The sequence below is a fragment of the Idiotropiscis lumnitzeri genome, unplaced genomic scaffold, assembly GCF_059441095.1.
Source record: "Idiotropiscis lumnitzeri isolate Australia: NSW breed Sydney's pygmy pipehorse unplaced genomic scaffold, RoL_Ilum_1.0 HiC_scaffold_114, whole genome shotgun sequence".
Taxonomy (NCBI): Eukaryota; Metazoa; Chordata; class Actinopteri; order Syngnathiformes; family Syngnathidae; genus Idiotropiscis; species Idiotropiscis lumnitzeri.
Window position 1 is genome coordinate 571,521 of NW_028283652.1, and position 22,140 is coordinate 593,660.

At 47.1% G+C, this 22,140-nt stretch overlaps 10 non-coding genes across 10 annotated transcripts; all 10 read left to right on the plus strand.

The window, feature by feature from the left end:
* Positions 1-544: 544 nt before the first annotated feature.
* LOC148315497 (5S ribosomal RNA) lies at positions 545-663 on the plus strand. Its single transcript, XR_015841121.1, has one exon. It is a non-coding gene; the product is annotated as a 5S ribosomal RNA (ribosomal RNA).
* Positions 664-1,663: 1,000 nt separating this feature from the next.
* Positions 1,664-1,782, plus strand: LOC148315498 (5S ribosomal RNA). The gene has a single exon (XR_015841232.1). It is a non-coding gene; the product is annotated as a 5S ribosomal RNA (ribosomal RNA).
* Positions 1,783-2,783: 1,001 nt separating this feature from the next.
* On the plus strand, positions 2,784-2,902 carry LOC148315499 (5S ribosomal RNA). Its single transcript, XR_015841217.1, has one exon. It is a non-coding gene; the product is annotated as a 5S ribosomal RNA (ribosomal RNA).
* A 1,003-nt stretch (positions 2,903-3,905) lies between these two features.
* LOC148315500 (5S ribosomal RNA) lies at positions 3,906-4,024 on the plus strand. Its single transcript, XR_015841076.1, has one exon. It is a non-coding gene; the product is annotated as a 5S ribosomal RNA (ribosomal RNA).
* Positions 4,025-5,026: 1,002 nt separating this feature from the next.
* LOC148315501 (5S ribosomal RNA) lies at positions 5,027-5,145 on the plus strand. The gene has a single exon (XR_015841140.1). It is a non-coding gene; the product is annotated as a 5S ribosomal RNA (ribosomal RNA).
* Positions 5,146-8,064: 2,919 nt separating this feature from the next.
* LOC148315502 (5S ribosomal RNA) lies at positions 8,065-8,183 on the plus strand. Its single transcript, XR_015841218.1, has one exon. It is a non-coding gene; the product is annotated as a 5S ribosomal RNA (ribosomal RNA).
* Positions 8,184-9,184: 1,001 nt separating this feature from the next.
* LOC148315503 (5S ribosomal RNA) lies at positions 9,185-9,303 on the plus strand. Its single transcript, XR_015841170.1, has one exon. It is a non-coding gene; the product is annotated as a 5S ribosomal RNA (ribosomal RNA).
* A 1,001-nt stretch (positions 9,304-10,304) lies between these two features.
* Positions 10,305-10,423, plus strand: LOC148315504 (5S ribosomal RNA). The gene has a single exon (XR_015841158.1). It is a non-coding gene; the product is annotated as a 5S ribosomal RNA (ribosomal RNA).
* A 1,000-nt stretch (positions 10,424-11,423) lies between these two features.
* LOC148315505 (5S ribosomal RNA) lies at positions 11,424-11,542 on the plus strand. Its single transcript, XR_015841159.1, has one exon. It is a non-coding gene; the product is annotated as a 5S ribosomal RNA (ribosomal RNA).
* A 939-nt stretch (positions 11,543-12,481) lies between these two features.
* LOC148315506 (5S ribosomal RNA) lies at positions 12,482-12,600 on the plus strand. The gene has a single exon (XR_015841088.1). It is a non-coding gene; the product is annotated as a 5S ribosomal RNA (ribosomal RNA).
* The last annotated feature ends 9,540 nt before the right edge of the window (positions 12,601-22,140 follow it).

The following is a 22,140-nucleotide window of genomic DNA, read 5'->3' on the forward strand; positions in this document are numbered from 1 at the left end:
ACGCTTGGTTCGACCACCAGGGTGGGATTCCTCTTAGTCAGGCCCCCAGAATGCTGGCTGCACTCCAGGGAGCCGCTCAAGCCTCCACACGACGACAACGTGGGAATCCCGGTCGTGGAGGCTTGGTGTATATATTGGTGGTACGGGGCTGGTATAATATTAGTGCCCCCATGTGGTCCGAATGTGTAGCTACGGAGCCCCACACAAGTCTCCTGACACGCATTTGCAAATCAGCACACGCATTTGCGAGTCGTCCGCGGCAGGACTGTAGCAAACGTCACCTGTAAGAAAAGGTCCCGTTTTTACAGGTCGCCCATCTACGGATTTTTGTCCGCATTTAACCATGTGTATGTGCCAACAAATCATTGTACACATTTGCTGATATTTGTCATATATCTGTGACTTCAATCATGCATTGTGGATTGTTGTGACACATTTGTGACTGTGGTTATAGTTTCAGATTCTTGTTACGTATTTTTGGATTGAAGTATTTGCCACAATAAAGACAACATGTATAAAATGCAAAATTTTGAAAGGAATTCTCGCATACGGCCATACTACCCTGAGAACGCCCGATCTCGTCCGATCTCGGAAGCTAAGCAGGGTCGGGCCTGGTTAGTACTTGGATGGGAGACCGCCTGGGAATACCAGGTGCTGTAAGCTTTTGCACCGCAAAAAATAAATAAATAAAAAAAACTTTGACAAATGTAAGCAAGTATGCGAGCTGCTTTTTTATAAATTTCCACATATTCGCCTGACAGGCTGAGAGCACAAATTGCCAACATTCAGCGTCCCCTGCCTTTGGGTGTTGCTACAGTCTCGCCGTGGACGACTCGCAAATGCGTGTGGCAATTTGCAAATGCGTGTCTGGAGACTTGACTGTGGCTCCGGAGCCACACATTAAGACCAAAAGGGTACCCTCGGAGTCTACAGGTGTAGCAGACATATGACCCGATGCAGTCCGGTTGGGTTGGTGCAGTGAGTGTTTACTAAATAAAAAGTTCATGAATCAATTTTAAAAAATGGCGTTTACTGAATGCAATAAAGGGAAGTATAGTTAATGTGGCAATTAGCAGGTGTGGAGAAGCTTCATTCATTTTTTTTAGCTTCACTGGTTATATCATTGGTTCTTATTTTATTAGTTCCACTTTATTCTTCCATTTATTCCAATTTAATTTAAATAATGTCAAATAAATGGTACATGACCATGGGTGGATAGCAGTGAACGCCCCCCCAAGTTATTGGTGTATATATTGGTGGTACGGGGCTGGTATAATATTAGTGCCCCCATGTGGTCCGAATGTGTAGCTACGGAGCCACACACAAGTCTCCTGACACGCATTTGCAAATCAGCACACGCATTTGCGAGTCGTCCGCGGCAGGACTGTCGCAAACGTCACCTGTAAGAAAAGGTCCCGTTTTTACAGGTCGCCCATCCACGAATTTTTGTCCGCATTTAACCATGTGTATGTGCCAACAAATCATTGTACACATTTGCTGATATTTGTCATATATCTGTGACTTCAATCATGCATTGTAGATTGTTGTGACACATTTGTGACTGTGGTTATAGTTTCAGATTCTTGTTACGTATTTTTGGATTGAAGTATTTGCCACAATAAAGACAACATGTATAAAATGCAAAATTTTGAAAGGAATTCTCGCTTACGGCCATACGACCTTGAGAACGCCCGATCTCGTCTGATCTCGGAAGCTAAGCAGGGTCGGGCCTGGTTAGTACTTGGATGGGAGACCGCCTGGGAATACCAGTTGCTGTAAGCTTTTGCGCCGCAAAAAATAAATAAATAAAAAAAACTTTGACAAATCTAAGCAAGTTTGCGAGCTGCTTTTTTTATAAATTTCCACATATTCGCCTGACAGGCTGAGAGCACAAAATGCCAACATTCAGCGTCCCCTGCCTTTGGGTGTTGCTACAGTCTCGCCGTGGACGACTCGCAAATGCGTGTGGCAATTTGCAAATGCGTGTCTGGAGACTTGACTGTGGCTCCGGAGCCACACATTAAGACCAAAAGGGTACCCTCGGAGTCTACAGGTGTAGCAGACATATGACCCGATGCAGTCCGGTTGGGTTGGTGCAGTGAGTGTTTACTAAATAAAAAGTTAATGAATCAATTTTAAAAAATGGCGTTTACTGAATGCAATAAAGGGAAGTATAGTTAATGTGGCAATTAGCAGGTGTGGAGAAGCTTCATTCATTTTTTTTAGCTTCACTGGTTATATCATTGGTTCTTATTTTATTAGTTCCACTTTATTCTTCCATTTATTCCAATTTAATTTAAATAATGTCAAATAAATGGTACATGACCATGGGTGGATAGCAGTGAATGCCCCCCCAAGTTATTGGTGTATATATTGGTGGTACGGGGCTGGTATAATATTAGTGCCCCCATGTGGTCCGAATGTGTAGCTACGGAGCCACACACAAGTCTCCTGACACGCATTTGCAAATCAGCACACGCATTTGCGAGTCGTCCGCGGCAGGACTGTAGCAAACGTCACCTGTAAGAAAAGGTCCCGTTTTTACAGGTCGCCCATCCACGGATTTTTGTCCGCATTTAACCATGTGTATGTGCCAACAAATCATTGTACACATTTGCTGATATTTGTCATATATCTGTGACTTCAATCATGCATTGTAGATTGTTGTGACACATTTGTGACTGTGGTTATAGTTTCAGATTCTTGTTACGTATTTTTGGATTGAAGTATTTGCCACAATAAAGACAACATGTATAAAATGCAAAATTTTGAAAGGAATTCTCGCTTACGGCCATACGACCCTGAGAACGCCCGATCTCGTCCGATCTCGGAAGCTAAGCAGGGTCGGGCCTGGTTAGTACTTGGATGGGAGACCGCCTGGGAATACCAGTTGCTGTAAGCTTTTGCACCGCAAAAAATAAATAAATAAAAAAAACTTTGACAAATCTAAGCAAGTTTGCGAGCTGCTTTTTTTTATAAATTTCCACATATTCGCCTGACAGGCTGAGAGCACAAAATGCCAACATTCAGCGTCCCCTGCCTTTGGGTGTTGCTACAGTCTCGCCGTGGACGACTCGCAAATGCGTGTGGCAATTTGCAAATGCGTGTCTGGAGACTTGACTGTGGCTCCGGAGCCACACATTAAGACCAAAAGGGTACCCTCGGAGTCTTCCAGTGTAGCAGACATATGACCCGATGCAGTCCGGTTGGGTTGGTGCAGTGAGTGTTTACTAAATAAAAAGTTAATGAATCAATTTTAAAAAATGGCGTTTACTGAATGCAATAAAGGGAAGTATAGTTAATGTGGCAATTAGCAGGTGTGGAGAAGCTTCATTCATTTTTTTTAGCTTCACTGGTTATATCATTGGTTCTTATTTAATTAGTTCCTCTTTATTCTTCCATTTATTCCAATTTAATTTAAATAATGTCAAATAAATGGTACATGACCATGGGTGGATAGCAGTGAACGCCCCCCCCAAGTTATTGGTGTATATATTGGTGGTACGGGGCTGGTATAATATTAGTGCCCCCATGTGGTCCGAATGTGTAGCTACGGAGCCACACACAAGTCTCCTGACACGCATTTCCAAATCAGCACACGCATTTGCGAGTCGTCCGCGGCAGGACTGTAGCAAACGTCACCTGTAAGAAAAGGTCCCGTTTTTACAGGTCGCCCATCCACGGATTTTTGTCCGCATTTAACCATGTGTATGTGCCAACAAATCATTGTACACATTTGCTGATATTTGTCATATATCTGTGACTTCAATCATGCATTGTAGATTGTTGTTACACATTTGTGACTGTGGTTATAGTTTCAGATTCTTGTTACGTATTTTTGGATTGAAGTATTTGCCACAATAAAGACAACATGTATAAAATGCTAAATTTTGAAAGGAATTTTTGCTTATGGCCATACTACCCTGAGAACGCCCGATCTCGTCCGATCTCGGAAGCTAAGCAGGGTCGGGCCTGGTTAGTACTTGGATGGGAGACCGCCTGGGAATACCAGGTGCTGTAAGCTTTTGCACCGCAAAAAATAAATAAATAAAAAAAACTTTGACAAATCTAAGCAAGTTTGCGAGCTGCTTTTTTTTATAAATTTCCACATATTCGCCTGACAGGCTGAGAGCACAAATTGCCAACATTCAGCGTCCCCTGCCTTTGGGTGTTGCTACAGTCTCGCCGTGGACGACTCGCAAATGCGTGTGGCAATTTGCAAATGCGTGTCTGGAGACTTGACTGTGGCTCCGGAGCCACACATTAAGACCAAAAGGGTACCCTCGGAGTCTACAGGTGTAGCAGACATATGACCCGATGCAGTCCGGTTGGGTTGGTGCAGTGAGTGTTTACTAAATAAAAAGTTAATGAATCAATTTTAAAAAATGGCGTTTACTGAATGCAATAAAGGGAAGTATAGTTAATGTGGCAATTAGCAGATGTGGAGAAGCTTCATTCATTTTTTTTAGCTTCACTGGTTATATCATTGGTTCTTATTTTATTAGTTCCACTTTATTCTTCCATTTATTCCAATTTAATGTAAATAATGTCAAATAAATGGTACATGACCATGGGTGGATAGCAGTGAACGCCCCCCCCCCTTGTTATTGGTGTATGTATTGATGGTACGGGGCTGGTATAATATTAGTGCCCCCATGTGGTCCGAACGTGTAGCTACGGAGCCACACACAAGTCTCCTGACACGCATTTGCAAATCAGCACACGCATTTGCGAGTCGTCCGCGGCAGGACTGTAGCAAACGTCACCTGTAAGAAAAGGTCCCGTTTTTACAGGTCGCCCTACGGATTTTTGTCCGCATTTAACCATGTGTATGTGCCAACAAATCATTGTACATATTTGCTGATATTTGTCATATATCTGTGACTTCAATCATGCATTGTAGATTGTTTTGACACATTTGTGACTGTGGTCATAGTTTCAGATTCTTGTTACGTATTTTTGGATTGAAGCATTTGCCACAATAAAGACAACATGTATAAAATGCAAAATTTTGAAAGGAATTCTCGCTTACGGCCATACTACCCTGAGAACGCCCGATCTCGTCCGATCTCGGAAGCTAAGCAGTGTCGGGCCTGGTTAGTACTTGGATGGGAGACCGCCTGGGAATACCAGGTGCTGTAAGCTTTTGCACCGCAAAAAATAAATAAATAAAAAAAACTTTGACAAATCTAAGCAAGTTTGCGAGCTGCTTTTTTTACAATCCACCGGCAGGTTTTCCCCCTCTATTTCCACCCTTAGCTTGTAATTAGCTTGCTGGTTGGTTAGATGGAATGTTGTTACCACTGTCTTGGTTCTGTTCATTCTTAGGTACCATCTTTTAAAGTAATTTGAGAGCAACGCTATGTCCAGCGATAATGTTCTCTCGATTGTACCAAAATCCCTGTCTTGGGTTACCAATGCCCAGTCATCCGCATACCGAATTTCCAGGATTCTCTATCTGGTAGGTCTGATATGTAAACATTGAATAGTGCTGGTGAAATTACAGATCCCTGTGGGACTCCATTTTTAATGCTAAATTCTCGGCTTGTTTGGTCCCCCAGGCACACTCTGAAGTGCCTCTTTGCAGTCATAGATGCAATTATATTGGCTATAGCTTTACTTTTGATGATGTTGGCTACCTTATACAGGAGTCCTTCTCTCCACACTGTATCATATGCAGCCGAGAGATCTACAAATATAGCACCACTTTTTAGTTTTCTTTGGTATCCTGCCTCTATGAATGTTGTTAGAGCCAGTACCTGTTCTGTGGTGCTTCTGTGCTTTCTAAATCCTGCCTGCTGGCAAGGAATATTCAGCTCCAGGGTTGGTGTTATTCTGGTTAGGATGATCCTCTCCATTATCTTATACATACTGCATAGCAGGGATATTGGTCTGTAGTTATTTGGGTCTTCTGGTGATTTCCCCGGTTTTAAGATGGCTATGACCCTAGCTCTTTTCCAGAGATGGCAGTATCTACCCATGTTTATTGCATCAGTGATAGCAGATGCCATCCATTTAATCGCAGCTGGACCCAGGTGTTTCAACATATCTGGGTAGATCCCATCAACTCCTGCTGCCTTGCCTGACTTCGTTGCTCTGAGTGCTGCTTTCACCTCCTCTTCGCTCACTGGGTGGGAGAACCCGTCTTCTTCTGGCATGTCTCTGATTAGCTGCTGGTACCTTTTCTTTATGGTGGTTTCGAACTTGTAGTCAGGGGTGTGAGCTCCTCTTCCTCTTATATTAATTGCAACACTATCAGGGCTCACTACGTTAGACTGTTTGCTCTTTTTTCCACCCCGTCCAGTTTTTTAATCAGTTTCCATGCATGTCTACTGGATCTTGTGAAATCCATGCTCTCTACCGTTTCCATCTTCTCTGTCTCTCCTCCTGCAGTCTCTCCAGCAATTTCTCTCCAGTATCTGGATTCTGGGTTTCCTCATAGGATTTTAATATTTCCTCACATTCTGGTGTCCAGCATGGTATATATCTTTTACGGACTCCCCGGGGTATGTGCTTTTTTGCACTGCTCTGAATGAGTTTATTGAACCTAATTATATTCTCCTGTTTTGCTGGGATTCGCTTGCATGTCTTATCCACTTGCTCTGCGAAACCCTGCCAGTTTGCCTTTCTAAAGTTCCATCTTGGCAGGGGTAGAGATTGTGTGACTGGTATGTTGATTCCTGTTTTTATCAATATTGGTCGGTGCTGGGACCTTGGGAAGTTACCCAGCACTCTTCGATGTGCTGGCATTGATATGCCATCTGTGTCCCTCGTAACGAAGGTCAGGTCAGGTGTGTATTCCCTCTGCCATCGTGCTGAGTGGAAGGTGCCTGGTTCATTTGGATGGTAAAGGAGGTGGAGATTATTTATTTCTGCCCAGTTGCTGAGCTGGATTCCAGCTGGGTCGGGCTCTGTGTATCCCCACGATGTGTGGTGGCTATTGAAGTCTCCTAATATTATAGATTGATGTTGGTATTGTGGGAGGACACTAATTGGCCAGCTTGTATTTGGAGGCTTGTATATGTTGACCACTGTTGTACCCAGCACCTCAATCTCTGACCTGTGTATATTGTGTTCGTCCATAGAGGATCCTCTGTCTATGGCAGGGATGTCTTCATGTACATATATCATGGTTCCGTACTGTTGATGATCTATTCTCGTGATGGGTATGAAGCTGGATATACTGTATCTCGATGGGGGCGATTCTTTAGTCAGATGAGTTTCCTGCAGTGCCAACACTTGTACATCTTTCTCCCTCAGCATCTGCGCCATCAACTCACACTTAGCCATCGATATACCCTCCACATTCAATGAGATTATCCTCAGTCCTCCTCCTACTGTCACTACATTGTCATTTAGGTCATCATTAACTGAGTCTCGCGTATTTTTCGAAGTTGCAGGACTCTCTACTGCACCAACGCGGACCTGGTTATCCTGGGCGACGGCCGATCCAGTATGAATATTCCTTCTTTGAGCTTCCATTTCCATTTTTGAGGTGTGTAGTCGAGAGCAAGTTTTTAACGCTTGGTTCGACCACCAGGGTGGGATTCCTCTTAGTCAGGCCCCCAGAATGCTGGCTGCACTCCAGGGAGCCGCTCAAGCCTCCACACGACGACAACGTGGGAATCCCGGTCGTGGAGGCTTGGTGTATATATTGGTGGTACGGGGCTGGTATAATATTAGTGCCCCCATGTGGTCCGAATGTGTAGCTACGGAGCCCCACACAAGTCTCCTGACACGCATTTGCAAATCAGCACACGCATTTGCGAGTCGTCCGCGGCAGGACTGTCGCAAACGTCACCTGTAAGAAAAGGTCCCGTTTTTACAGGTCGCCCATCCACGAATTTTTGTCCGCATTTAACCATGTGTATGTGCCAACAAATCATTGTACACATTTGCTGATATTTGTCATATATCTGTGACTTCAATCATGCATTGTAGATTGTTGTGACACATTTGTGACTGTGGTTATAGTTTCAGATTCTTGTTACGTATTTTTGGATTGAAGTATTTGCCACAATAAAGACAACATGTATAAAATGCAAAATTTTGAAAGGAATTATCGCTTACGGCCATACGACCCTGAGAACGCCCGATCTCGTCCGATCTCGGAAGCTAAGCAGGGTCGGGCCTGGTTAGTACTTGGATGGGAGACCGCCTGGGAATACCAGTTGCTGTAAGCTTTTGCGCCGCAAAAAATAAATAAATAAAAAAAACTTTGACAAATCTAAGCAAGTTTGCGAGCTGCTTTTTTTATAAATTTCCACATATTCGCCTGACAGGCTGAGAGCACAAAATGCCAACATTCAGCGTCCCCTGCCTTTGGGTGTTGCTACAGTCTCGCCGTGGACGACTCGCAAATGCGTGTGGCAATTTGCAAATGCGTGTCTGGAGACTTGACTGTGGCTCCGGAGCCACACATTAGGACCAAAAGGGTACCCTCGGAGTCTACAGGTGTAGCAGACATATGACCCGATGCAGTCCGGTTGGGTTGGTGCAGTGAGTGTTTACTAAATAAAAAGTTAATGAATCAATTTTAAAAAATGGCGTTTACTGAATGCAATAAAGGGAAGTATAGTTAATGTGGCAATTAGCAGGTGTGGAGAAGCTTCATTCATTTTTTTTAGCTTCACTGGTTATATCATTGGTTCTTATTTTATTAGTTCCACTTTATTCTTCCATTTATTCCAATTTAATTTAAATAATGTCAAATAAATGGTACATGACCATGGGTGGATAGCAGTGAACGCCCCCCCAAGTTATTGGTGTATATATTGGTGGTACGGGGCTGGTATAATATTAGTGCCCCCATGTGGTCCGAATGTGTAGCTACGGAGCCACACACAAGTCTCCTGACACGCATTTGCAAATCAGCACACGCATTTGCGAGTCGTCCGCGGCAGGACTGTAGCAAACGTCACCTGTAAGAAAAGGTCCCGTTTTTACAGGTCGCCCATCCACGGATTTTTGTCCGCATTTAACCATGTGTATGTGCCAACAAATCATTGTACACATTTGCTGATATTTGTCATATATCTGTGACTTCAATCATGCATTGTAGATTGTTGTGACACATTTGTGACTGTGGTTATAGTTTCAGATTCTTGTTACGTATTTTTGGATTGAAGTATTTGCCACAATAAAGACAACATGTATAAAATGCAAAATTTTGAAAGGAATTCTCGCTTACGGCCATACTACCCTGAGAACGCCCGATCTCGTCCGATCTCGGAAGCTAAGCAGGGTCGGGCCTGGTTAGTACTTGGATGGGAGACCGCCTGGGAATACCAGTTGCTGTAAGCTTTTGCACCGCAAAAAATAAATAAATAAAAAAAACTTTGACAAATCTAAGCAAGTTTGCGAGCTGCTTTTTTTATAAATTTCCACATATTCGCCTGACAGGCTGAGAGCACAAAATGCCAACATTCAGCGTCCCCTGCCTTTGGGTGTTGCTACAGTCTCGCCGTGGACGACTCGCAAATGCGTGTGGCAATTTGCAAATGCGTGTCTGGAGACTTGACTGTGGCTCCGGAGCCACACATTAAGACCAAAAGGGTACCCTCGGAGTCTTCCAGTGTAGCAGACATATGACCCGATGCAGTCCGGTTGGGTTGGTGCAGTGAGTGTTTACTAAATAAAAAGTTAATGAATCAATTTTAAAAAATGGCGTTTACTGAATGCAATAAAGGGAAGTATAGTTAATGTGGCAATTAGCAGGTGTGGAGAAGCTTCATTCATTTTTTTTAGCTTCACTGGTTATATCATTGGTTCTTATTTTATTAGTTCCACTTTATTCTTCCATTTATTCCAATTTAATTTAAATAATGTCAAATAAATGGTACATGACCATGGGTGGATAGCAGTGAACGCCCCCCCAAGTTTTTGGTGTATATATTGGTGGTACGGGGCTGGTATAATATTAGTGCCCCCATGTGGTCCGAATGTGTAGCTACGGAGCCACACACAAGTCTCCTGACACGCATTTGCAAATCAGCACACGCATTTGCGAGTCGTCCGCGGCAGGACTGTAGCAAACGTCACCTGTAAGAAAAGGTCCCGTTTTTACAGGTCGCCCATCTTCGGATTTTTGTCCGCATTTAACCAAGTGTATGTGCCAACAAATCATTGTACACATTTGCTGATATTTGTCATATATCTGTGACTTCAATCATGCATTGTGGATTGTTGTGACACATTTGTGACTGTGGTTATAGTTTCAGATTCTTGTTACGTATTTTTGGATTGAAGTATTTGCCACAATAAAGACAACATGTATAAAATGCAAAATTTTGAAAGGAATTCTCGCTTACGGCCATACTACCCTGAGAACGCCCGATCTCGTCTGATCTCGGAAGCTAAGCAGGGTCGGGCCTGGTTAGTACTTGGATGGGAGACCGCCTTGGAATACCAGGTGCTGTAAGCTTTTGCACCGCAAAAAATAAATAAATAAAAAAAACTTTGACAAATGTAAGCAACTATGCGAGCTGCTTTTTTATAAATTTCCACATATTCGCCTGACAGGCTGAGAGCACAAATTGCCAACATTCAGCGTCCCCTGCCTTTGGGTGTTGCTTCAGTCTCGCCGTGGACGACTCGCAAATGCGTGTGGCAATTTGCAAATGCGTGTCTGGAGACTTGACTGTGGCTCCGGAGCCACACATTAAGACCAAAAGGGTACCCTCGGAGTCTACAGGTGTAGCAGACATATGACCCGATGCAGTCCGGTTGGGTTGGTGCAGTGAGTGTTTACTAAATAAAAAGTTAATGAATCAATTTTAAAAAATGGCGTTTACTGAATGCAATAAAGGGAAGTATAGTTAATGTGGCAATTAGCAGGTGTGGAGAAGCTTCATTCATTTTTTTTAGCTTCACTGGTTATATCATTGGTTCTTATTTTATTAGTTCCACTTTATTCTTCCATTTATTCCAATTTAATTTAAATAATGTCAAATAAATGGTACATGACCATGGGTGGATAGCAGTGAACGCCCCCCCAAGTTATTGGTGTATATATTGGTGGTACGGGGCTGGTATCATATTAGTGCCCCCATGTGGTCCGAATGTGTAGCTACGGAGCCACACACAAGTCTCCTGACACGCATTAGCAAATCAGCACACGCATTTGCGAGTCGTCCGCGGCAGGACTGTAGCAAACGTCACCTGTAAGAAAAGGTCCCGTTTTTACAGGTCGCCCATCTTCGGATTTTTGTCCGCATTTAACCAAGTGTATGTGCCAACAAATCATTGTACACATTTGCTGATATTTGTCATATATCTGTGACTTCAATCATGCATTGTGGATTGTTGTGACACATTTGTGACTGTGGTTATAGTTTCAGATTCTTGTTACGTATTTTTGGATTGAAGTATTTGCCACAATAAAGACAACATGTATAAAATGCAAAATTTTGAAAGGAATTCTCGCTTACGGCCATACTACCCTGAGAACGCCCGATCTCGTCTGATCTCGGAAGCTAAGCAGGGTCGGGCCTGGTTAGTACTTGGATGGGAGACCGCCTTGGAATACCAGGTGCTGTAAGCTTTTGCACCGCAAAAAAAAATAAATAAAGAAAACTTTGACAAATGTAAGCAAGTATGCGAGCTGCTTTTTTATAAATTTCCACATATACGCCTGACAGGCTGAGAGCACAAAATGCCAACATTCAGCGTCCCCTGCCTTTGGGTGTTGCTACAGTCTCGCCGTGGACGACTCGCAAATGCGTGTGGCAATTTGCGAATGCGTGTCTGGAGACTTGAGTGTGGCTCCGGAGCTCCACATTAAGACCAAAAGTGCAGTGAGTGTTTACTAAATAAAAAGTTAATGAATCAATTTTAAAAAATGGTGTTTACTGAATGCAATAAAGGGAAGTTTAGTTAATGTGGCAATTAGCAGGTTAGAGAAGCTTCATTCATTTTTTTTAGCTTCACTGGTTATATCATTTGTTTTTATTTTATTAGTTCCACTTTATTCTTCCATTTATTCCAATTTAATTTAAATAATGTCAAATAAATGGCACATGACCATGGGTGGATCGGAGTGAACGCCACCCCTTGTTATTGGTGTATATATTGGTGGTACGGGGCTGGTATAATATTAGTGCCCCCATGTGGTCCGAACGTGTAGCTACGGAGCCACACACAAGTCTCCTGACACGCATTTGTAAATCAGCACACGCATTTGCGAGTAGTCCGCGGCAGGACTGTAGCAAACGTCACCTGTAAGAACACAGCCAATCAAAAGGTCCCGTTTTTACAGGTCGCCCATCTACGGATTTTTGTCCGCATTTAACCACGTGTATGTGCCAACAAACCATTGTACACATTTGCTGATATCTGTGACTTCAATCATGCATTGTAGATTGTTGTTACACATTTGTGACTGTGGTTATAGTTTCAGATTCTTGTTACATATTTTTGGATTGAAGTATTTGCCACAATAAAGACCACATGTATAAAATGCAAAATTTTGAAAGGAATTGTCGCTTACGGCCATGCTACCCTGAGAACGCCCGATCTCGTCCGATCTCGGAAGCTAAGCAGGGTCGGGCCTGGTTAGTACTTGGATGGGAGACCGCCTGGGAATACCAGGTGCTGTAAGCTTTTGCACCGCAAAAAAATAAAAAAAAACTTTGACAAATGTAAGCAAATATGCGAGCTGCTTTTTTATAATTTTCCACATATTCGCCTGACAGGCAGAGAGCACAAAATGCCAACATTCAGCGTCCCCTGCCTTTGGGTGTTGCTACAGTCTCGCCGTGGACGACTCGCAAATGCGTGTGGCAATTTGCAAATGCGGGTCTGGAGACTTGAGTGTGGCTCCGGAGCTCCACATTAAGACCAAAAGGGGACTCTCGTAGTCTACAGGTGGAGCAGACAGATGACCCGATGCAGTCCGGTTGGGTTGGTGCAGTGAGTGTTTACTAAATAAAAAGTTAATGAATCAATTTAAAAAAAATGTGTTTACTGAATGCAATAGAGGGAAGTATAGTTAATGTGGCAATTAGCAGGTGTGGAGAAGCTTCATTCATTTTTTTAGCTTCACTGGTTATATCATTGGTTCTTATTTTATTGGTTCCAGTTTATTCTTCCATTTATTCCAATTTAATTTAAATAATGTCAAATAAATGGTACATGACCATGGGTGGATCGGAGTGAACGCCACCCCTTGTTATTGGTGTATGTATTGGTGGTACGCGGCTGGTATAATATTAGTGCCCCCATGTGGTCCGAACGTGTAGCTACGGAGCCACACACAAGTCTCCTGACACGCATTTGCAAATCAGCACACGCATTTGCGAGTCGTCCGCGGCAGGACTGTAGCAAACGTCACCTGTTGTCAGGTTCGCCGGTAGGCGAGGAGGAGGTGGACCCAGAGGTGCGAGGAAGCAGGGAAAAGGGTAAACTAAAGGGAATTTATTAAATTAATCAAATGAGGACAAACAACATGGCGTTGACAAACAAACGTGGCAGGGTGCAAAATGACTAAGACGAACTAAACGTGACTAAACAGAACAAAAGCCGAGGAACAAGACAGTGACAAAACCCAGGGACATGAGAGGGAGCGAGAGCAAGAACATGGCCGTGAAGGAGATCAGGGAGCGGTCGTGACAGTCCAAACGGAGTAATGTTCCGACAATGAGTTGTTGGGATGAGATGTTTTTATAGTTCAGTCATTAGGAGTGCGGATGGGCATCAGGTGTGTGAGCTGACGGGGAACAGGTGCATGGCTGGTGAGGGCGAGGTGCTGAGGGGAAACGCCCCTACTCAGCAGATCAAAACAATAACAAGTGCACATGGCCGGGAGGTGAAGAAAACAATAACAAAACCGCATGATCATGAAAACAATAACAAAACCCCAGTCTTGTCCGACGCGGATCATGACAGTACCCCCCCCTCAAGGGACGGATTCCAGACGTCCCAAAAAAAAACCAACACTGAGAAAAAAAAACACAAAAAAGGAACCCCAAAATTGTCCAAGAACGAGGGTGGGCGGAAGGGGTCGGGAGGTGGGACCAAGGTCCGCGAACGAGACCGGTCTGGCGGATGTCCAGGGGGCCAGACCAGCGAGTCCCGACGGGGCCATTCGGGCGGACGTCCGGGAGGCCCGATCAATAAGTCCACCCGTGGCCATTCAGGTGGACGTCCGGGCGCACTCGAGACAGGAACGTGGAGCGGCGGCTGGTCGTCGAGCCCCGCCGAGACAGGAACGTGGAGCGGCGGCGGGTCGTCGAATCCCGCCGAGTCAGGAACGTGGAGCGGCGCCTGGTCGTCGACCCCCGCCGAGGCAGGAAGGTGGAGCGGCGGCTGGTCCTCGAGCCCCGCCGAGACAGGAACGTGGAGCGGCGGCTGGTCCTCGAGCCCCGCCGAGACAGGAACGTGGAGCGGCGGCTGGTCGTCGAATCCCGCCGAGGCAGGAACGTGGAGCGGCGCCTGGTCGTCGACCCCCGCCGAGGCAGGAAGGTGGAGCGGCGGCTGGTCCTCGAGCCCCGCCGAGACAGGAACGTGGAGCGGCGGCTGGTCCTCGAGCCCCGCCGAGACAGGAACGTGGAGCGGCGGCTGGTCCTCCAGCCCCGCCGAGACAGGAACGTGGAGCGGCGGTGGACCGTCGGACGCCGCCGAGGCCGTGACGAGAAGCGGCGGCGCGTCGTCGTCCACCACCGAGGCAGGAGCCAGGAGCGACCATGGGTCGTCGAGCGCTGCCGGGGCAGGCCCTTGCAACGGGCGCAGGACAGGCGCCGTCGGATCCTTGACCGGAAGCGGACGCGGGACAGGCTCCGCCGGAACGTGAGCCTGGGGCGGACACACAACGTGCTCCGCCGGAACGTGAACCTGGGGCGGACGCACAACGTGCTCCGCCGGAACGTGAACCTGGGGCGGACGCACAACGTGCTCCGCCGGAACGTGAACCTGGGGCGGACGCACAACGTGCTCCGCCGGAACGTGAACCTGGGACGGACGCACAACGTGCTCCGCCTGAACGTGAACCTGGGACGGACGCACAACGTGCTCCGCCTGAACGTGAACCTGGGACGGACGCACAACGTGCTCCGCCTGAACGTGAACCTGGGACGGACGCACAACGTGCTCCGCCTGAACGTGAACCTGGGACGGACGCACAACGTGCTCCGCCTGAACGTGAACCTGGGACGGACGCACAACGTGCTCCGCCTGAACGTGAACCTGGGACGGACGCACAACGTGCTCCGCCTGAACGTGAACCTGGGACGGACGCACAACGTGCTCCGCCTGAACGTGAACCTGGGACGGACGCACAACGTGCTCCGCCTGAACGTGAACCTGGGACGGACGCACAACGTGCTCCGCCTGAACGTGAACCTGGGACGGACGCACAACGTGCTCCGCCTGAACGTGAACCTGGGACGGACGCACAACGTGCTCCGCCTGAACGTGAACCTGGGACGGACGCACAACGTGCTCCGCCTGAACGTGAACCTGGGACGGACGCACAACGTGCTCCGCCGGGACATGGACTTGGGGCAGACGCGGAACGTGCTCCGCCGCAACATGGACTTGGGGCGGACGCAGGACGCGCACCACCGGAACATGGACTTGGGGCGGACGCGGAACGTGCTCCGCCGCCACATGGACTTGGGCCATCGGCAGGGCGCCGGAACGGGGCTCAGCAGCTGACGAGGAGCCGAGACGGGGCTCAGCAGCTGACGAGGAGCCGGGACGGGGCTCAGCAGCTGACGAGGAGCCGGGACGGGGCTCAGCAGCTGACGAGGAGCCTGAACGGGGCTCAGCAGCTGGCGGGGAGCCTGAACGGGGCTCAGCAGCTGGCGGGGAGCCTGAACGGGGCTCAGCAGCTGATGGGGAGCCTGAGTGGGACTCTGGAGGCTGCAGCGGACGAGGAACCGGCACGGGGGGCTGCAGCGGACGAGGAACCGGCACGGGGGGCTGCCGCTGACGAGGAGCCGGCACAGGAGGCTGCCGCGAACGGGGAGCCGGCACTGGAGGCTGCAGCTGACGAGGAGCCGGCGCTGGAGGCTGCAGCTGACGAGGTGCCGGCACTGGAGGCTGCAGCTGACGAGGAGCCGGCACTGGAGGCTGCAGCTGACGAGGAGCCGGCACTGGAGGCTGCAGCTGACGAGGAGCCGGCACTGGAGGCTGCAGCTGACGAGGAGCCGGCACTGGAGGCTGCAGCTGACGAGGAGCCGGCACTGGAGGCTGCAGCTGACGAGGAGCCGGCACTGGAGGCTGCAGCGGACGAGGAGCCGGCACTGGAGGCTGCAGCGGACGAGGAGCCGGCACTGGAGGCTGCAGCGGACGAGGAGCCGGCACTGGAGGCTGCAGCGGACGAGGAGCCGGCACTGGAGGCTGCAGCGGACGAGGAGCCGGCACTGGAGGCTGCAGCGGACGTGGGGGCGGCATGGTCTGTGCATCTGACGTGGAGGCTGCAGCTGGCCGGGCGCAGCAGCCGGGCCGGGCGCAGCTGAGACGGGGGAACTGATCCCTATCAGCCTGCCGCCATAGGGAGTCAGGGGAACGGGAAACATGAGGGACCGTGACTACTGGTGCTGGTGAACGTGAGCTATGAAACGCGAGGGGAACGTGACTAGGAGCGGAAACAGACTGTGGACGTGGTGAACGACGTGGCCGTGATCTACGTGATTTGGGACGAGGTGAACGACGCGAGGTAACGTGGGAGGTGGTCTCAAAACGGTCAAAAGAAAAAGGTGACGGAAATTGTTCGGGGGGAGGAAAGTGACGGATCCTAACGGAATCTGTGTCATGCTGGGCATACAACTGGTCATAAATGTATTCAAAGTCATCCTCGTGATCTGAGTCTACTAAAATGTGAGGTGGTGTAATGGCATTCCGCTCAAAATCTTCTTGGTAATCTGAATCTATAATAAAATGGGGAGGTATGACAGGTGGGTAATCCTTAACATTTTCATGAAACGCAGGGAGAAAACCGGTGGGGAACGAAAAATAGAACCTACGTGAAGGACGCGGGATTGGTCGGCAGGCTGAGGGGGGTAGTCCGAGCAGCGACGACGATGACGCCGCCGAGAGCTTCCCGCTGGGTCCGTGGTTGGTCGGAACATTCTGTCAGGTTCGCCGGTAGGCGAGGAGGAGGTGGACCCAGAGGTGCGAGGAAGCAGGGAAAAGGGTAAACTAAAGGGAATTTATTAAATTAATCAAATGAGGACAAACAACATGGCGTGGACAAACAAACGTGGCAGGGTGCAAAATGACTAAGACGAACTAAACGTGACTAAACAGAACAAAAGCCGAGGAACAAGACAGTGACAAAACCTAGGGACATGAGAGGGAGCGAGAGCAAGAACATGGCCGTGAAGGAGATCAGGGAGCGGTCGTGACAGTCCAAATGGAGTAATGTTCCGACAATGAGTTGTTGGGATGAGATGTTTTTATAGTTCAGTCATTAGGAGTGCGGATGGGCATCAGGTGTGTGAGCTGACGGGGAACAGGTGCATGGCTGGTGAGGGCGAGGTGCTGAGGGGAAACGCCCCTACTCAGCAGATCAAAACAATAACAAGTGCACATGGCCGGGAGGTGAAGAAAACAATAACAAAACCGCATGATCATGAAAACAATAACAAAACCCCGGTCTTGTCCGACGCGGATCATGACACCTGTAAGAACACAGCCAATCAAATGGTCCCGTTTTCGCCCATCTACGGATTTTTGTCCGCATTTAACCATGTGTATGTGCCAACAAACCATTGTACACATTTGCTGATATTTGTCATATATCTGTGACTTCAATCATGCATTGTAGATTGTTGTTACACATTTGTGACTGTGGTTATAGTTTCAGATTCTTGTTACGTATTTTTGGATTGAAGTATTTGCCACAATAAAGACCACATGTATAAAATGCAAGTATGCCCTACTGAGTGTGTCAGCCAGCAACATATGACGGCCTGGTACATAGGTCAGTTCCATGTTATATTTCTGTAATCGGAGTAACATCCTCTGTAGTCTCTTTGGTGCACTCAAAAGTGGCTTTTTGTGAATATTTTCCAACGGTTTGTGGTCACTCTGTACTGCCATACGTGTATTGGTGAAACTTCTCCATCCCATAGACTATAGCCAAGCATTCTTTCTCTATCTGGGCATAGCCCCTTTCTGTCTGTGTCAAGGACCGGCTCCCATATGCTACAGGCTTACCTCCTTGTGTCAGAGCAGCCCCCAGCCCAGTCTCTGATGCATCACATTGAAGTGTCAACTCCTCGTCCCGATTGTAATACTTCAAAATGGGTGCACTGGCAATTTTGTGTTTCTGTCTATTAAACACTTCCTCCTGTGTGTCAGTCCACTCCCACACATTCTCTTTGTGTGTAAGTTGGCGTAATATTTCACAATCATCAGACAAGTGGTCATAAAACTTGGACAAGTAATTTATCATCCCAACCAGTCTCTGTACTGCCTTGACATCCGTCAGCCTCGGCATCTCTTGGATTGCACGCACCTTCTCCGGGTCTATCTGCAGTCCCTCAGCTGTCAACAAATATCCAATATACGGCACGGCCTGTCGCCGTAGTTTTATCTTCTCAAAGTTCAATTTGATGTTTCGCATTCTACATCTGTTTAGGAAGCACCTGAGTTTGTTGTCGTGGTCTCTACTTGCTTCTTCCAGCGATGTCCCTTCACCTGTGATCAACACATCATCAGCGATGATGTATATTTCCGGTATTCCTTCTAGCGCCTGTATGAGTCTTCTTTGGAATACTTCCGGCGCTGCATTCTCAGCCAACGGTACCGACCAAATGGAGTGGCAAACGTGGTGAGGTAGCTTGACTCCTCCCCCAATTTAACATGCTAGAAGCCATGCTTCACATCACACACTGTGAACATTTTCGCCTTTGCCATTTCCGGAAGTATATCCTCAATCGTCGGAAGAGGGAAGTGGCTTCTTTTCAGCGCTCGATTGAGTGGTTTTGGGTCTATGCAGATTCTCGGTTTTCCATTGCGTTTCATCACTGTCACCATGCTACTTATCCAGTCAGTGCTACACTCAACCGGTGCGATAATACCTCTTCTCTCAAGATCTTTTAATTCCTCTTTCAGTGGAGACATCAGTGAAACGGGTACTCTGCGTTTCGGCAGTTTAACAGGCGGCACTTCACTGTTTATTTCAATGTTATACTCGCCCTCCAAACAGCCATCACCAGTGAACACATCGCCAAACTCAGTCTTTATTTTCTCCAACGTTATGCAATCCTGTTGTCCTTCTTCTTTGACCTGTTCCAATTCTTTTTTCACAATGTCATCAATGGTAAGGATGTTCTCGTAGTGTACTTTAATTAGTTTCATGGCCTCACTGGCCTTCCGGCCCAATATGGGGATTTTGTCGACTTGGTCCACCACGAGAAACTCCAACCTGTACAATTTGTTGTTTTGAGGGTTTCTCACTTTAACCCTACATTTCCCCAACGGACACAACCTGGATTTATTATACATGACCAGCACTTTCTCTGTGTGCTCCAGTTGTGTGTCTGAGTTTAGGAGGTTTATTGGGATTATGTTACAGGTCGCCCCACAATCAATCTGAAAGTTCACATGTGTCCCGTTTACCAGCATCCTTGCAAAGAGTTGCTGTCCCTTGTTGAGTCGCTCATTCACTTGGTGAACTATTTCATTGTTCCCCTTGCCATTTATCACTGCAATTGTCATTATAACCTCATATGTTTCTCCATCCTCTTCCGTGACAGCATGCACTGGTTTACATTTCCCTCCTTGTCCTATTTTCGATTTGCACTTCACAGCGAAATGATTTTCTTTCCCACACTTTTTACATTTCCTTCCAAAAGCTGGGCATTTTGTCTTACTTCGCTCATGCTTTCGTCCACAAAACCTACAATCGACTACATCACTGTTGCTTTTCCTTGTATCTTGTTTCGCTGTATGTATTTCCTCCACAGTGTGTCCTTCCAGTGTCCTGCTGTTTTCTTTTGACAGTTCAGCAGCTCTACATATTAGTAGGCATTTCTCCAGTGTCAGTCTATCTTCCCTGAGGAGCCTCTCTCTCATGGCTGAGCTATTGGTGCCACACACAATGCGATCTCTAATTAGCGAGTCTTTTATGTCTCCAAAGCTGCATCCATTGGCTAGCACTCTCAGGTCCGTAAAATATTTGTCAATGGTTTCATCCGTGCCTTGGTTTCGCACAAAAAACTTGTATCTCTCGACAGTCTCATTCACTTTCGGTGTGCAATGTTCATCCAGCAACCTTATCATTGCACTCACTGACCTCCTTGCCGACGAGTCGTCACCCGCCAGTGTGGCCAAAAGCTCCCTCCCACTCGCGCCGACGAGGTAATAGAACAGCTTCGCCTTCTCTCCTTCCTCTGCGCCGGGCATGGTGAGGTCCGTGTAGAGTGTAAATTCCTCCTTCCAGCATTTCCATGTCTTGGCTAGGTCGCCGGAGTCCAACAACAACATCGACGGAGGTTTCAGTCCTTCCATCGCGACGTCCTCTGTCCGTTTAGTACACCTGCTGCCGTGCCGTTCCATTCACTCAGCTCGTCGGCAGCACGTACACACGGTTGTTGTCGATCCTCTCCCGCATCCCCACTAGCGACTAGACCGCTGCCACCATGTTTCGTTCTGCTCTGTCATATGACTATACAGAATGGACGGTTAGAGCTCTTTCATTTGCTCACTGAATCTTTATTGTAACATCAACTGCACGGCTCTCATATACTCCACTTCCGCCCTGCTGGCGCGGTGTGCGTCAACTAAAACAGTCCCCCTGGGAACACCCAACCACCAACTGACAATCCCATTGTTACAATTTTATTAGTTCCACTTTATTCTTCCATTTATTCCAATTTAATTTAAATAATGTCAAATAAATGGTACATGACCATGGGTGGATCGGAGTGAACGCCACCCCTTGTTATTGGTGTCTATATTGGTGGTACGGGGCTGGTATAATATTAGTGCCGCCATGTGGTCCGAACGTGTAGCTACGGAGTCACACACAAGTCTCCTGACACGCATTTGCAAATCAGCACACGCATTTGCGAGTCGTCCGCGGCAGGACTGTAGCAAACGTCACCTGTAAGAACACAGCCAATCAAATGGTCCCTGATAAAATCCATGGTCATGTGGCATCATAGGATTATACCTTGATGCCCAGTCGCAGCAGAAGAATAATTCTGATATGTAGACAACTTCTCTTGTTAGCCAACTGGCGTAGTTTATTTCAGCAACACACACGAACTGCTCTTCTCCAGAGCCAAAAGCAGAGAGAGCGAAATAAGGCTTTAACACTGGCCTAACATCGCATTGTCTGTTAGCGACAGCACCCCATGTGGCAAATAAGCACATTACAGTAACAAGCAGTCATACAATAACACTCAACACTCCCACTTATGAATGGCTTGTATACTGTACAACTTTCACAAAGACAAAAAAAACAATAACATGACATTTGAATGTCAAATATTTACATGCCAAGGAAATGTTTTAATCTGCCTAGATCCTTCATTTTAAACTTGATGGAGAGCATGCTCTTCACTTGTTCTAATCCACTTGTGTTATTGGCTGCAATAATAAGGTCATCCACCCAGATAACAATTATCCCTTTCCCTTCTACTTTCGACTCCTTTGTGTATACACAGTGGTCTGCTGGGTTCTGGATAAATTTGTTCTCTGTTAGGTATTTGTGAAGTAATAAATTCCAATTACGTCCAGATTGCTTTAGGCCGTAAATGGACTTCTCCAGCTTACACACTAGCCCATCTCTTCCTTTCTCATAACCCTCAGGTTGTTCCATGTATATTTCTCTATCAATGGGGGCGTGCAAATATGCAGTTTTAACGTCCATTTGGTGTAAGATTAAGTCATCCTGGGCAGCCTTTTGCATTACTACCCGTACGCTAGTCAGATTCGCTGTCGGTGAGAATGTTTCACCATAGTCTATTCCTGCTCTCTGGCTATAGCCCTTAGCCACAAACCTGGCCTTGTACATCTCACGTCCATCACTGTTTTCCTTGATTGAATAGACCCACTTTCCTCCCACTGTCTCCCGGCCCTCTGGCAATTTAGTCAAAGTAAAAGTTTGAATGTCCTCTAAGGACTTCATCTCCTCATCCATTGCTTTCTTCCATCTTTCTGACTCAGTTGATGTCATGGCCTCTTTAA